Source organism: Stegodyphus dumicola, chromosome 4 (assembly GCF_044657685.1).
Source record: "Stegodyphus dumicola isolate Sdum_Otavi_A_Nest chromosome 4, ASM4465768v1".
In the NCBI taxonomy this organism is placed as follows: domain Eukaryota; kingdom Metazoa; phylum Arthropoda; class Arachnida; order Araneae; family Eresidae; genus Stegodyphus; species Stegodyphus dumicola.
Genome location: NC_140771.1, coordinates 240,366,621 through 240,381,963, shown reverse-complemented (window position 1 = coordinate 240,381,963; position 15,343 = coordinate 240,366,621).

Genomic DNA, 15,343 nt, shown 5'->3' with positions numbered 1-15,343 from the left:
AAGCAATAAAATGTCTACCATTTGAATTTTTTTTTTGACAGGTATTTAGATTCTTTTTAGATGGCTCTGAGTTTTACGGAAAATTTTATGAGACATTTCTATCTTAGACAGTTCTATATTACCGAGCTATTGCAGGTGCAACGTTGCCGGTTCCTTAAATTAAGCCCAAGGGCACATGACTTAATGAATTCAGGAAATGGAAAACATCTCGGATGAGAAAACGGAGAAGGGAAAAGTGAGAGGGGTACCAAAAGGAAAAAGGTCAAAGGCATCTAGCAGGTGAACGGAACTTGACAAGATGAAGAAAATCCGAACGGATTTTTCACAATTCAGAGAAACGACAAATGCAAAAACATGATTGAAAATGCTATACAACAACTACAAAAGTTCAATACTACTATAAAACTACACAATTCAACCCATACAACAGGAAATCAATACACAACGACTATTACAACATAGCAATACAAACAACTTGAAGTACAGCATTGTCTTTATCAGATAAAATGAAAGAAATTACCGCCTCCAATTGAGGAGCAAGAGAAGAAGCAGAAGTCTCATCCCATGAAGGTGTGAGCAGCAAGTGGTCTTATGTTGCAGTCTTCATTGAGTATTTTCGTAGTTGAAGACTTGGGACTAGTTCACATAGTCGCATTGGACAGCTTTAGAGAAGAATTCCTCATTTGTTCTTTTAATAAATTCTGTGATGGATTCAAGCTTAAGATCTCTATGAAGAAGTTCATTTCGGATGAGAAAGTCAGCATCAGTGATAATACGAAGAAATTTATTCTGCACTATTTGAAGTTGATGTAATTGTTTAAAGATTATGAGGTCATCTTTCTCAGAGATATATTTCATATTGTTATTATAAAAGTTTGTGGTGGTTATGTATAAACTTTCTTTCGCAATTCAGTTATCGTGCCTTGGAATTCTAGTTAGGTTGTGTTAAGTTATTTTGTAGAGTCATTAGGATTTTTGGAAGCAGAAAAGATGAAAAATATGCAACCGCCTTCACCGGGAATCGAACCACGGATCTCTGGAATACCGGTCCAGCGCGCTACCGTTACACCGCGAAGGCACGCTAGGGAAGTGGGAGAAATTCCTCATATACTCCCCTTTTTAAAGGGCGACTAGGGTTTCAGGGGACCTAGTCGCCAAATCCTGGGTGCGGAGAATCATCATCCACAACCCGTTTTAGTTCGAGCGCCACTTGTAGTGTGCAAAACCACTACACCACGAAGGACGCTAGGAAAATAGGAGAAATACCTTATATACTCCCCTTTTTAAAGGGCGACTAGGGTTTTAGGGGACCTAGTCGCCAAATCCTGGGTGTGGAGAATCATCATCCACAACCCTTTTAGTTCGGGCGCCACTGTAGAGACATTAGGATTTTTTGGAAACCAGAGAGATGAAAAATTAGCAACCGCCTTCGCCGGGAATCGAACCACGGATCTCTGGACTCTGGAATACCAGCCCAGCGTGCAGGACCTTTACACCATGAAGGCACGCAAGGGAAGTGGGAGAAATTCCTCATATACTCCCCTTTTTAAAGGGCGACTAGGGTTTTAGGGGACCTAGTCGTCAAATCCTGGGTGTGGAGAATCATCATCCACAACCCTTTTAGTTCGGGCGCCACTGTAGAGACATTAGGATTTTTTGGAAGCCAGAGAGTTGAAAAATTAGCAAACGCCTTCGCCGGGAATCGAACCACGGACCTCTGGAATACCGGCCCAGCGTGCAGGACCGTTACACCACGAAGGCACGCTAGGGAAGTGGGAGAAATACCTTATAAATTGATTAAGGCAAAGGAACTCGAGGGTTATTTGCCTAGGGTTAGGGATACCTTTGTACAGTTCTTTTTAAGGGAAAATGGTTTGTACCCACATTACAAATGGGAAAAAATGAAAACCGACTATGCAGCCAGTCTGTTTGCCGTGACTCTATCCCAGGTCAAATTACTAGTGTTCAACGACGTAACCACTCCGCCACTGGGCCTCACTGAAATTCTGGAAGAAATAATTTAGCTCTGTTGAGTATGGCAAAGCACGCGAAGTGAATCTGTCTAAGAGAAGGGATGACGCCGTGGGGGAGTTTCTGAGGGAAGCTGGCTCGTATTCACGTTGAATAAAAACATCAAACCAGCAATGTAACCAGCCCGTTTGCCAGGGTTCGAGCTCGTATCGAACTGCCAGTATTCAAAAATCTTAACCGCTCGGCCACGCAAGGCCTTTTACAAGAAATGATTTGAAAAATTTCAGAAACACGAATTTTAGCTCAGTTTTTAGAAAAATCAAACTAGGTGTTGGTTATTATTCATAAATATTTGAACTTCTTTATTAATCAAACAATTCCTATAGGAACTTCAAATTAAAAATAAAATAGAGTGCTATTTCATAATTTTGCGAACTATTTTTTTAAGTTACTGCAAAAATTTCAGATCTGAATGACCTGAAATGGTTTATAATTTTAGTTTATAGAATCCCATGGATATTTCAGTTTATGAATTTAAATTCGTAACGGCTTTCAAATTTGTTACTATCTCTTACAAACACTTCACTCTTACAAACATTTTTCCTTTCCAAGCATCATTCATTTAAAGACTCAATTCTTCTGACGTAGCTGTGTGATGTTCATTACACAAATTTGATTTATGTGATACGAATCGCGTCGAAACTGCATCTGCAGAGCGTCCATGTAAATGTTTTCCATTAAGAATTGCCTCATTCTGTATGCAGTGTAAATATTTATTATGCTATTCCAGTGTTATGAACGCTGCAAGCACATGGATATTATCCGAAAGAGAATAATGGTTTTAATTAATATCATTTGTAAACAGATTATTCTGCAACCGTCGTTTCGCAACCATGTAAATGAAAATGATACATGAGGCCATTTGTGCAGCAAAGTAATAACTAGAATAGTGAGATCTTCCGTTTTGTGAGCAATAGTGGATGTGCATGTGAAACAAACTAAATAAACATCAGTCTTTGAGTAATATTGATTAGAACATTCTCTTGTTAATTAAGAAAATTGATAATCTGTGAAGTATCGAAAAATAATATTTTTGCCTTTCAGTTTATGCAGCCATCGCCGGATTAATAAAACAAATACCGGAATGATGGAAAATTACTCATTTGAACCCCATTTATGCGAAATTATTGGAAGGAGACCGTTCAGGTAATTTTTTTTTTTTAGTCCAAAGGGATTTCAGTCCCGAAGGACTATTGCTTTCGTTTTGGCATTTTGCGTCGGACTCATAAACGTCGGTTCACTTTTCAAACTGTTGCCACAAAATGTTAGAGTCCTGCATTATATTTGAAGAAATTAAATAATGAAAAATCTGCATAAATGTATGTATATTTCTCGTATTGTGATAAAACAACGGTACATAGAGTCATCGAATTTTGAATAACGTAATCCTCCAACGAATATGAGCATGTGGAAGACCAAATTTGAAATTTGAAATTTGTTTTATGATCGATTTCCTATTTTTTAAAACTTTGACGAATTTTTGATTAACAAACTCAAGGATTTCAAAGCGAGCAATGGCAACGTTGTGCAGAAAAAACATTTTTATCTCCAGCGCGTGAGTCTCTGTATCGGAAATTCTAAAGATATGCTCGATATGCTCGTTTTAAAACTATTTTGCGATATTGCTGTTGCACTGGATCTTATGGTTTAAGTGCGAGGAACATGATATTTAATAAAGAAAGGTAACACACAAAATGTTAAAAAACGCCCCTTTGGACGTAATTTAAAATCTGAAACATTTCAGATTTTTTTTTTTTTTTTTTTTTTTGTGTGTGTTCCCGATAACATATTGTAAGAAAATATTGTTACAGCTGCTGTGGCTGATCTCGCTTCTCGGCCCAAGCAAACTCGAAAAAGTTCGCCATCTCGCTCGTCTGATATCAGAATAATTCCTCAGAAGTCATCATGGCAAAAAGGCAAGGTTGCTTCAATCTTTCGCAAGAGCCTTGGACACCATGCAGATGACAATACGACTTTGCTCAGTTCCACGCCCCCCAGTTTTGAAAGACAGCAGTCCGGGGCGCGTAATGGCAGACCGCACATTGAGTTGAACAGTGTTAAGCGAATTTCGCTTATTGCGCATGCTTGATGGTGTACCTTTGGCCGCGGGGAGAAATACTGGCGACTAAGCAACCCTACGCTAGCTTATTCGTGATCTCCATGGCTGTCGAGTGTGTTCGAGTGATGTTTACAATTGCAATGTTGTGGAACTTTGTTATTTTAACGTCCATACCGATTGCACTTGCTCATTTTTTTTAATATATATTTCATTTTAATTTGTCAATAACAGTGCATTTAATATTTGTTAACATATGTTCGTAATAATTCATTACTTAGATGTAATTTGTTCACAAGTTATAATTCAGTAATTGTAAACTGGAGTTTCTAGCTTAGTTTGTTAGCGTATATCTGCGCTTTTATTTTCTCATTTTAAAGAATTTAATAACTAGCATTAAGGAATTGTAAAATTCAGTGTTATTTGCAAGCATTTGTTATATTCCTCAGTGTTTCTTTATGTATGTACGAAAGGAACGCATGGTAAATCCTGAATTGTTTTTATTGCTTAAAAGTATAATGAAAAAATTTTCAACTAATATATCCTAAATTTCAGTCTTTTTCTGAAAGAAAATTTGTACAGTTCCAAAGGAATGTGCAGAATTTCATAAGTATTATATCTTACATTTTGAATGCAAACACTGCTTCACATTACTTCGCAATAATTTCAGCTTTCTAGTTGTTTGAGCAGTACAGCAAAAAATAGTATTTTAACACAGTAATTAATTTACATTTACATTATACTCTACGAAGATTTAAACGCCAGATTTCTTTACAATCAGATGGCGGTACATCTACCATATGCCGTATTTATCTTCTTTTCAAATCGCGCCAACACAGTTATTACGCCAAATTCTTTTCTGAGCATGCGCAGTATGCGACATTCGTTTAACACTGTTTAACTCAATGTGCGGTCTGCCATTACGCCTCCGGGGCATGGGTTTGAGGGTCTCTCATCCCTCTTTCCCTACCATCAACGAAAGGACTTTCGGCTCGCCGCATACTAAGTGCCCCCATGCCGCACACACACGATACATTTACAAACATTCATGCCTTCTCTGGGATTCGAACCTAGACCTTTCAGTACGACAGTCAGAATCACTAACCACTATCCCCCGGTTAGGCGGCCATTGTTAAGAATTTTCAGAAGTTAGAAACGGAAAAAAATAAGAAGAAGAAAATCTAAACGCTTTCAGACTTTATATTATGTCCACAGCGGCATTTTTTTAACGTTTTGTGTCTTACCTTTATTTATTAAATATCATGTTCTTCGCACTTAACCCTTTCAGTCCCAGTGGGTTAGATGAGTCCCAGTAGAGTGTTTAAAGAAGCCTAGAGGGAATTACACGCATGATTTACTACGTAGTTGATGTCTCACTGGTAGTAGGCATCGTTTCTAACATCTCCACTATAAAATTCTCGCGCGCATCTTCTTATACAGGCTTAGAGACAGACTGTCAGTTTCTGTCAATGTCATTTGCGTCATTTGTGACAATTATTATCAGTAATTCAGTAATCAAGTCAGTTGAAACAAACAAATAAATTGGGATTGAAAGGGTTGAACCATAAAATTCAACTCAACAGTAATATCGTAAAGCAATTCAAAAAGAGCGTATCTTTAGAATTTTCGATACTCAGTCTCGCGCGCTGGTGATAAAAATGTCTTTTTTTTTTTTTTTTTTCGTACAGTTTTGCCATCGCTCGCTTAGAAATTGTTGAGTTTTTTAATCAAACACTCATAAATGCTTTACAAAATATGAGATAGATGATGAAACAAATTCCAAATTCCAAATTAGGCCTTCCAGATGCCCATATTCGGGTGGAAACGTACGTTATTCAAAATTTGATGACTCCAGATACCGTTGTTTTATCACAATGCTAGAAATATACATACATTTATGCAAATTCTTCATTATTTCATTTTTTTAAATATAGCGCAGGGCGATAATATTTGGTGTCAACAATTTGAAAAAAGAAACGGATATTCAAAGTTTTCGACGCAAAATGCCAAAACTAATATAATATCCGATTTACGATTGTTAAGCAAAAGTATATTTTACAATGTATTTACACACACACACTCAGATGACGACACATACACAGGATTTCTAAAGTTAAGCATGCAATTTTTGAAATACCAGTTGAATTTTGAATGCTAAAAATCGTTCGTATGCAGGGTGCCAGTATGCGAATATTGTATGCAACAACCAGTCATGACTGAGTGTGTGCATATGTTAATTGGACAATCGTTGAAGACGTCAGCATTTTCAAAGATTTAAAGAGGTTCGTTTAAATGGTGATAGGAAAGGATTATAAATTTTGATGATATTCGAGTTTCTATGGCTGAAAGAAGGCGAATGGCGGATAACGATCCCTGGCATGCTATCGGGCACATTGAAACAGGACAGTTAACCAAAGATGTTGCTGTTTTCTTTGGCGCTGATCGTTCGATAATTTCTCAAATGGCGAAACAATTCCAAGGAAGTCAAATAGTTTTCAGAAACATATTTAATTTCCATAAAAGAAATGGTTGTTTTCGTTGTTGTCTTGTCCATGTCATGTCATGGAAGAATGGTTGCTAGAGCTTCAAGGAGGTTGGACTTCTACTTCCACAACAGTTCTGAGGAAGAGCACCCCTGGGGATGGTCCGAGGGTCTCCAACTCCTCTTTCCCTATCACCAAACCACGCAAGAGGACATTCGATTTGCGGTATATTTAGAGTGCCGCCATGCCGCAAAGACACTATACATTTAAAATATCCATGCCGTTCCGGGATTCGAATCCGGGCCGTAGGCTCCCTAACCACTCTACCGTCTTGCAAAAGTAACATACCTTTGTAAAAAGCAAACGAGTACGGTTTTAAAATCCATTGAAAACAAGCGTCAAATTAAATGCAAAAGAGAAGAATGTTACATCTATCGGTACATTTTCTTTGGAAGACTGGTGTATCAAAAGAAGTAAGACGTGTCTGAACTGATATAAACACATATTAAATCAATTTTTAAAAAAACTTTAGTTATTAAATAAAGCAAAACAATCCCTGCTTTCATTAGCCCAGTTACTACAGGCTGTAAAAGACAGCTTGTTAAAATTCATACTAAACATGTTCTGTCACGATTCAAAAATTGTAAATCAGTAATAAAAGCATTCGCTTGATTTAAAAAATAATATGCAAAAGTTTATTTATAATAATTCATTAAATAAAATATAAAAAAATCTGATGTGAATACCTCTGAACTTCCTTGTATGGCCTATTCAATTATATACATTTTTTTGCTGTATTTCATTTAAATTTATTTCCTCGACTTTCATTACAGATATATTTCTCATTTAACCAATTCACTTCTCACTTCGTGGCACAGCAAAAAAACATAACAACTCAAAACATCTTCATTAAAAATTCTAAAATACAGAAAAATATAAAACACCAAATAGACAAATAGACTTAAAGAAGTAAAAAAAAAATTTTTTTTACTATTAAAATTAGAGTTTCTACGCGAAAACAAGAATTCGGCCAACGGGCAAAAAGGCAGATATTTCGGTGAACCTGCAACTGAAACTAAACCAAAACTGAAAGTTTACTTCGTCCCGCTCGGCAAAATGACACTGAAGGTGCAAAACTGATTTTATTCACTAATGTATTGAGTTTCATTGTAAAGTTCGTTGGCAGTTCATTGGGCTTAACTCACCATTTAAAGTTTTAAATTGTTAATAATTCTTTAAAAATTGCATGCAGATTAACTAAAGGCATAAAAACCTTAACCGGAACATAAAAATTATATAATTCAATCACTTTTAAAACAAAAAATGCACAATTTGCTAACATATAAGAATAAAAAACTAAGCTCACCGAGCTAGGTAACAGAGTGAGAATGTACATATATATATATATATATATATACGATTGTAGCAGCCGATTGTAACGAAAAGGAAGATGCACAACCACATGTTATAGCAGCCTCATATACAGTTTTAACGTTCTACGGCTATTCGTTCTTGAGTTATGCGAGATACATACGTACCTATAAACGTCAAGAAAAAAAAATCTCTTCTGAATCCATTTTACAATCCTTTTTTGGCAAAAACAGTCCTTTATTCTGTCCGTACCTAGAGATGTCATCGCTCAAATGGTCTTGATAGAGGTTAAAATGGGTATTTTCGTTGAAATATGAGACCCGGAATTTTTTACGATTACAATGCTTCCGGTACTTCATACATGGAAGTAAAAATTATTAACAAAACCACTTGTTTGATTTAAAAAAAAAAAAAAAAAAAAAAAAACTAACATAAAATGAGTTTATGAAACTAATTCATTAAATAAAATACGAAAAATCACTAAAAAAACCCCATTTGTTTGATTAAAAAAAATCTGATGCAAAACAAATAATTCATTAAATAGAATGCTAAAAATAATGAAATTAATCTGCAACAAACAAACCATTCGTCTAATTAGTTTTATTCTTAATTAGGAACACAGAACTATAGTCGTTTTTCTTCGTTTCTCTTCTCCTAAAACATTTATTTCTTCCGCAATTGCCTTTTGTAGCTGCTTCTGGAAACTGTTATAATTCTTTCTTGTTGAGGTCTGTACGTAACTTCGCTATGTCTTCACTGTTAATTTCCCAGTTCTTGGTTTGTCGAGAAACAGAGTATCAAAGATAACAAAAAATGACCAAAGTGGTTAAAATCTCTGCCTGCAACCTAGTCTGGCCATAATTTCTTCCAAGTCATGGCCCCGCTTGTCATTTGCCGCCAGACTTCGTTAATGAGAGTTAAGGAAAAGAAAATATTGAAATGAATTTTCCATGAATCCCTGGGTGTTAATCATGGGGCATAGATTACCTCAAAAACACCTTCGGAAACCAGTGTTTAAACTGCGGCCGAGTCTGGTTCCGGAAGTCCATAGTTTTTCAGGTAAATCTTAATTTTAGCTGTAGGGTACCGGAACCCTAATATAGAGTGCTCCGGCACACGTTTTATGTAACTGAACCATAATTTCAACTGAGAATTCCTTTTTCCTCGAAAATTTATTTTAATAATAATCTTAAAAATCGAAACTTTGCCAAACGTCTTCTCTATTTTTCTATCAGAATGGAAAATTATATATCTAAGAATCACGTTCCCCAGTACCACAAATGTCTGTATTCTTAATGTTAATTGCTTTAAATGAGGACCAAAGCGTAAAACCGAGGATTTCCTTAATGAAGGAGAAAATTGAAAAGGTAGTTGTTGTAAATGTGAGTTCCTTAATGAAGGGGAAAATTGAAAAGGTAGTTGTTGTAAATGTGAGTTCCTTAATGAAGGGGAAAATTGAAAAGGTAGTTGTTGTAAATGTGAGTTCCTTAATGAAGGGGAAAATTAAAAAGGTAGTTGTTGTAAATGTGAGTTCCTTAATGAAGGAAAAAATTGAAAAGGTAGTTGTTGTAAATGTGAGTTCCTTAATGAAGGGGAAAATTGAAAAGGTAGTTGTTGTAAATGTGAGTTCCTTAATGAAGGAAAAAATTGAAAAGGTAGTTGTTGTAAATGTGAGTTCCTTAATGAAGGGGAAAATTGAAAAGGTAGTTGTTGTAAATGTGAGTTCCTTAATGAAGGGGAAAATTGAAAAGGTAGTTATTGTAAATGTGAGTTCCTTAATGAAGGGGAAAATTGAAAAGGTAGTTGTTGTAAATGTGAGTTCCTTAATGAAGGGGAAAATTGAAAAGGTAGTTGTTGTAAATGTGAGTTCCTTAATGAAGGGGAAAATTGAAAAGGTAGTTGTTGTAAATGTGAGTTCCTTAATGAAGGGGAAAATTGAAAAGGTAGTTGTTGTAAATGTGAGTTCCTTAATGAAGGGGAAAATTGAAAAGGTAGTTGTTGTAAATGTGAGTTCCTTAATGAAGGGGAAAATTGAAAAGGTAGTTGTTGTAAATGTGAGTTCCTTAATGAAGGGGAAAATTGAAAAGGTAGTTGTTGTAAATGTGAGTTCCTTAATGAAGGGGAAAATTGAAAAGGTAGTTGTTGTAAATGTGAGTTCCTTAATGAAGGGGAAAATTGAAAAGGTAGTTGTTGTAAATGTGAGTTCCTTAATGAAGGGGAAAATTGAAAAGGTAGTTGTTGTAAATGTGAGTTCCTTAAGGAAGGGGAAAATTGAAAATGTAGTTGTTGTAAATGTGAGTTCCTTAAGGAAGGGGAAAATTGAAAAGGTAGTTGTTGTAAATGTGAGTTTCTTAAGGAAGGGGAAAATTGAAAAGGTAGTTGTTGTAAATGTGAGTTCCTTAAGGAAGGGGAAAATTGAAAAGGTAGTTGTTGTAAATGTGAGTTCCTTAATGAAGGGGAAAATTGAAAAGGTAGTTGTTGTAAATGTGAGACAAAAGGCAACCACGGAGCTTTGTACAGTGGTTGCCCCAAATTTTCTACAAATAGAACAACCAAGAAAAATACCACAAAACCCGGAATTAGTTTTACTAACGGCTTTCATGGACAAAGATCCGAAAAACTTAAGTGTTAACCAGTGCTGCACCTTCTTCGATGTTCTTTTTTACTGTTACAAGTTTCATGCTGTTTACTGATTCCCTGCCATCAAGTGACATTTCTGACCAGTCTCGTTGCTGTTCTTTCACCACGAGATATCAACGAAACGAGTTATCGAGCGAAATGAGTCAGCAACGGCTTATCATCGAAAACATACGATATGTTCTCATCTGATATAAACTTTGTTTATCAAATTAAACAGGGCTAAGGCTATAGCCAGGTGCCCTGCTTCCGGGGCAAGGCTTTGGTGTGCAGCCAACTAAATACACTATTTGATGTTAACAACATAAGACTTCCTTTTAGAGACTATTAAATTATACACATTTTTTTTTTTTTTTTTTTTTTGCTGCACTTAGTTTAAACTTATTTCCTCGAATTTCATTAGAGATATATTTCTCATCCAAATAGTTCAGATCTCATTTCGTGGCAAGTCAAAAATGCATAAAAACTCAAAACATTTTCATTAAAAATTGTAAAATATACAAAAATATAAAACACCAAATACAGTTAAAACAGTTTAAAAAGTTTACAATTAAAATTTTAAGCAAAAACAAGCAATTCGGCCAGCGGACACGAAGACAGATTTCTCTGTTCACAAAATTGAAAGTTTACGCTTGGTCCCACTGTACGTAACGACACTAAAGTTTGGGCACAAATTGATTTAATTCACAATTCTACTAAGAGTTTCAAATGCAAACACATGGCGGTGTCGTTAAGCTTAGTACCACTTAAACTTTGAAATTATGATAATTCCACAACTATTGCATGCAGATTAACTAAAAGCATAAAAACCTTAATTCGAAAATAAGGACAATACAATTAAACCACTTTTAAAGGAAAAAAATGCAAAATTTACCAACTTATAAGATCCATTATATATATATATATTTTTTTTCCAATGGAAGACTGTGAACAATTACAAATGTAACTCAGTCCATTAATCATTACAAGGCCAGATGTGATGGTCTCTTTATTATGCAGGTACCATCGCCTTTCCTATGAAGGGACGGACAGTTACAACCATGCCTTTTCCGGGATTCGAACCTATGTCGATATCGCAGTCAGCTTCCCTGACCATTATAACGACTCGGCGGCAGATGCATTATAAATCTATTTTACAATTCGCTTTCGAGAAAAGAGTTCTTTATTCTGTCCGTACGTACAGATTTCAAGTAAACACATTGTTGAAATGGGTTCGAGAGCGATCAAAATCGATACTTTCGTTGAAATTCCCGAAAAGAGAAGCGGTCAAAATGGATATTTTGGTTGAGAAACCCGAAATTCTCTGCGACTGTAGTACTTGCTTTAATTCCTGCAAAGAAGTGATAAAAAGGTATTTCCACTGGATAAATAAAATATTTTAACCTTTACCGCACAAGTGTACACTGACTACCAATAAGTATTTGGACACCTGTGATAGAAAAGAAAAACTAACTTTATTCAAAATCAGTAGTTGGTAGAGCCTCCACGAGAGGGACAGAATAAAAGACTCTTTTCCTTCAAAAAATTATAAAACTGCTTTAAAATTAATTCTGAAGAGAATTTTTCGTGGCGTCTGTACGAACGTATGTACGTACGTGCGTATGTACGTATCTCGCATAACTCAAAAACCAGTAGCCTCAGAACTTTGAAATATTGTATATAGGACTGCTATAACATGTAGATGTGCACCTCGTATTTTGGTTGCAATCGGCCGCACCAAACGTATATAAATATATTTATATATAAATCCACTTTGTTACCCGGCTCAGTGATCTCAGTTTCTTTACTCTTATATGTTTGTAAATTGTACATTTTTTGCTTTAAAAATGATTGAATTATCAATTCAGAAGTCAAACAACAAAAATCAGCGTAAATTTTGTAAATATAACGCTGATTTTTGTTGTTTGACTTCTGAATTGGTATTTATTCGGCGTGTTATTGTGTCTTAATGATTGAATTATGTTGTTTTTTATCTTTCGGTTAAGGATTTTATGCCTTTAGTAAATCTGTGTGCAATATTTTTAGAATTATCAACAATTTTAAAGTTGTTTAATTGCCGGTAAGCCTCTTTTTAATGGCGGCCATTGATACTTACATTTGAAAGAGGAGACTAGTGGATTCGTTGCCAATCTAGAGAAACTTAGCTTCGCAACAACAAAGATAACGCATTCATTTATTATTGCCAATTAAATCATGCTTAGTTCTTTCTGGAAATTTTTCGAGGAAATAAGTGTTTGAGATTTACTTCGTAATTTTTAATATAGATATTTTGAGTTTTTATGTATTTTTGCCTTCTCGCGAAGTGAGAACTGAATTAATTGAATGAAAAATACTCAATCGTCTGTGAAAAACTGTTCCTTTTTTGTTTTGTTTGCTTAATTTCTTTTATACATCATTCTAGCTTTATTATAGTATTTGAATAGAACATGTGGCAACGACTAGATAATTCTATTCTTTAAATGATATAAATTTTGTGCATTATGAGTTATAATATGAACGAAATATATACGTTAACTGTTATATAATTATTTGATTATATAACAGTTAACTTAGTTTCCGTTATATAATTATTATATAAGTTAACTGCTATATAATTATTAATACTGTTAAGTGAATCTAGCGCCAGAGTGTCGCTATGGCAAACAAATACTAGAGTGAATTTTAAAGATTGCATTTATTCTATTGTGGTTCAATGCGCTGTTGGCGAAGTAGATTTAATTCAATCCAATAAGTTTAAATTAAATGCAAGAAAAAATGCGTATAATTTAATATTCCAATTTAATATTATAATACAAGGAAGTCATGTGGTGTACACATCAGATTTTTATAATAACTATTTTAACAGCTGGCTCAGGCAAGTAGCTCATAAAAATAAAAAAATAACAAAATACACAACAAAAAATAAAATCTCAAGGGTTTCATATTTTAAATTATGCAGAAAGGGACTTTTTTTACGTTCTGTGTGTTACCTTTAATTATTAAATATTATCTCCTTCGCACTCAAACCATAAAATTCAGTTCAACAGCATCGCAAAATAATTTTAAAATGAGCCATCTTTAGAATTTCCGATACAAAGTCTCAAGAGCTGGATATATATATATATATATGAAATAATAGGAAGAAATTATATATATATATATGTATATATATATAAAAAGCAAGGTAGTTATTACAATACTGTATGACCAATTTGGTCTACATAACATTTTGCGCAATATGCTGCAAAATAAGTAAATTAGAAATTGTAGTAAGCTCGCCTAAAAGTTACCAGGAGCTGTGGCTCCAAAAGGTTCAACACGTTTTAAGAAACAATGTCATTGAGGGGTGAGAAATATGCTACACGAGAAAGGAAAAAAACACAGTAAAATACTCAGCGTTGGAAACTAGTAAAGGCAAAAAATACAGTAAAATACCTATGGATGTGCCATTTGAAAAATTAATACATATGAAAATCAAACCAAGTAACAAGTAAAACACTAAAAAACAAAATCAGATAAAAATAGAAAGCGGAAAATGGTAAATTAGCTGAACTCGACTTCCAAACTGGCTTTTCAAGGGAAATTTCTGATTTGGACGTCGAATCAAGCTAACCCCATTACGCGTTTCGCCGAAACAGACAATTGAAACTTTTTCGCTACAAAATGTTTTTAATTTAGACAAAGTGTCTTGGAAAATTTATTAGTCTCAATTCTCTGTTCCAATTTCCCGACGCGTCCGCACAAAATGACACATTAAGGTGTTAAAACATGTAAAAACTATTCCGATTACATCTAAAATCAAGACTAAAATAAAAATAAAAATGAAAATAAATAGCGGTCTGCTATTAGTCCTAAATATACAAAAACATACGGGCTGGGCCTGCAAGCTTAAAGATTTATAATTTTATAGATTTTAGAAATCTGTAATTAACTTTAAAAGAAAATTAAGATGAAAACTAACATAGTGGGTCTTGCTAAGACCAAGAAAAAGTTTGAACAAAAGAAACAGAAAAAACTGACCTGTGGCGATGCAGAGTTCTCCCTCTTAAAACTAAGTTGAAAAGTAGTTGTAATTCCCTTCTGTGTACTTCAGTCGTGTGACGTAAGTAGGGGGGAGCGATGTTCTGTGGGCATCAGCCAATACGAAAAGACTGTCCGTTAGCTGTAACTCGTCTCTAATTTTCGAAGGGAGTCGGAAAGCTCGGAAAAACGTGAAAAGATTTCAAAATGGCGTCAGTCATGTAGTTGGAAGAAAAAATTGTTACTGAAAGTGAAAATGGCTAATTCAACTAAAACTACTAAACTTGGCCACAAAAGCAAGAGTAAAAGGAAAAAACAGCCATTTTGTTAATAAAAAGTCGTAATTCTTCAAGCTAGCGGGCGATCAAGCTACTATGAAAAACGAAAAGGCCCGATTTGTTAATAAAAGCAGTAAAATTGGCCATTATAGAAATTTAAAACTATTTAAACAATAGTATTAAAAGTAATGTGCCAAAATTTTGGAGGAAAGATAATGTATAAACAAGAATTATCTGTACATTTTTTACATTAGATTCTCTGAATCAGCCATCCACCTTATACCGTCCTTCGGGTTTTAGGCATAAAATATCATTATCTAATTCAAAAAATCTAAAAATAGGTAAGGCTAATGCCAGCTTTTTTTAGAGTATTTTTAATTATTTTATGAGGAATTAGGTTATTTTTCAAAATAGTTACGAAGTATAGTATTTCTTCTTGTAAGTGTTTTGCAGTATTGTAGATTCTTTTTATTCTGAGTAGTTGTGAA